Source organism: Elephantulus edwardii, unplaced genomic scaffold (assembly GCF_000299155.1).
Source record: "Elephantulus edwardii isolate Elephantulus edwardi_28Jun2011 unplaced genomic scaffold, EleEdw1.0 scaffold00208, whole genome shotgun sequence".
Lineage (NCBI taxonomy): Eukaryota > Metazoa > Chordata > Mammalia > Macroscelidea > Macroscelididae > Elephantulus > Elephantulus edwardii.
In genome coordinates, this window is record NW_006399958.1 from 3,708,499 (window position 1) to 3,710,316 (window position 1,818).

General features: G+C 42.6%; 1 protein-coding gene across 1 annotated transcript in view; it reads right to left on the reverse strand.

Annotated features, from left to right (window-relative positions):
• Positions 1–1,818, reverse strand: part of LOC102843481 (zinc finger protein 845-like) — a 578,666-nt gene that overhangs the window by 431,139 nt on the left and 145,709 nt on the right. The window lies entirely within an intron of this gene.

A 1,818-nucleotide genomic window follows, 5' to 3' on the forward strand; every position in this document is an offset into this window, starting at 1 on the left:
TATTGTACATAGGGTCTTCTATGAAGAATGTGGCATCAACATCAGAGGAAGGCTTATCAATAACCTCTATTATATAGATCACACAAGTTTGCTTGCTGAAAATGAGGAAAACTTGAAGCACTTGTTGCAGAAGATCAAATAATAAGCCTTGAATATAGATTGTATCTCAATGTCAAAAACCAAAAGTCTTTACCACTGGACTGATAGGTAACATCACGATAGATAGAGAAAGGATTGAAACTGTCATCAACTCCCTCCTACTTGGATCCACAATTAACACCCAGGATACTAGCAGTCAGAAAAATCAAGAGATATATTGCACTGGGGAAGTCTGCAGTCAGGGACCTCTCCAAATTCTTGAAGAGCAATGATGTCAGTTTGAAGACTAAGGTGTGTCTGATCCAGTCCATAGTCTTTCCAATCACCTGCTACACATTAAAGGATGGACAACGAACAAGGATGACAGAAGAAGAAGTGTTGCCATTGAGCTGTTGTGTTTCAAATGAGTGCTGAATATCACATGAACTGACAAAAAGACAAACAAATATGTCTTGGGGAAAATACAGCCAGAGTTCTCCTTGGAGGCAAAGATGATAAAGCTTCACCTCACATACGTTGGACATCTAGTTAGGTGAAGCTATTTCATGGAGAGGTACATCATTCTTGGAAAGCAAAGGGTCCACGAAGGTGATGAAGACCCTCAACGAGGTGGATTGACACAGTGACTGTTGTAATGGGCTCTAGTGTGTCAGGAAGTGTGAGGACAGCACAGGATAGGACAGGGTTCAGATCTGCTGTTTATTGGTCACTATGGGTCGTACTCGACAGCACCTAACTGTTAGGTTAGTTTAGGTTGGTGGACTTAAAGAAGAAATCACAGAGAACAAGAGAAAGCTTAATGCTGCTTTATTAAAGGGGGGGTGAAGGGGAGCTCCCGGGTGAGTTCCTCATCCTGTAGAGGCAGAACGGGAAGTCACACTGTGAACTTACCGGGGAGGATTTTTATAAACAGAGTCTTTAGGGAGGGACATTCCATTCTGATTTATGAGCCACCTGCTAGCTTAGCCAGACAGGCAAGGCCGTTTTCTCTTCTTATCAGCAACAAGCAAGGCCATCAGCATTTGAGTTCTGAAGTCTTCATTCTTCTCTTTGGCCCACGTTGCCCAGACTAACACTAACAACAACATATCCCTATTCCTATCTAATGTACATCTCTCTGTGTACACATATATCCAATCCTTGGAAAAAGTCATCGTGCTGGGAAAGGTTGATGGCCAGTGAAATGTAGGAAGGGCTTCAATCAGGTTCATTTACACAGTGACTGTAACAATGGGATCAAATATGTTGAAGAACATCATGATGGCACAGGACAGGGTAAGATTCAGAGGGTTTTATTCAGAGCCACTCTGTTTTTCAAAGGGTCTCTCTGAGTCCTAGTTGACTTGACACCACCTAGTAAAAGTTTTACTGCCAACCCAAATGTACAGAGTTCAAATCCATCTACTGCTTCCCAGGAGAAGGATGAGCAATCTCCTCCCATGCAACTTATTGCTTCTAAAACCCCTTGAAGAGTCAGCTATGAGTTAGTGCTAACTAGATGGTGTCAAGTCATAGATGAGTCATAGCAATCTCATGAATGAAAGACCTGAACACTTGTTTAACTTTCATCATTTCTCCAGGTTCATAGAGTTTCCGGAGGTAAGCTATTTAGGAAGTGGATGCCACTCCTGCTTCCAAGCTTGTTTTAATTGGGGAGCTCCACCAAACACAAAGTCATATTGGAGAAGGACATCATGCTTGGGAGGGTGGAGGGACAGC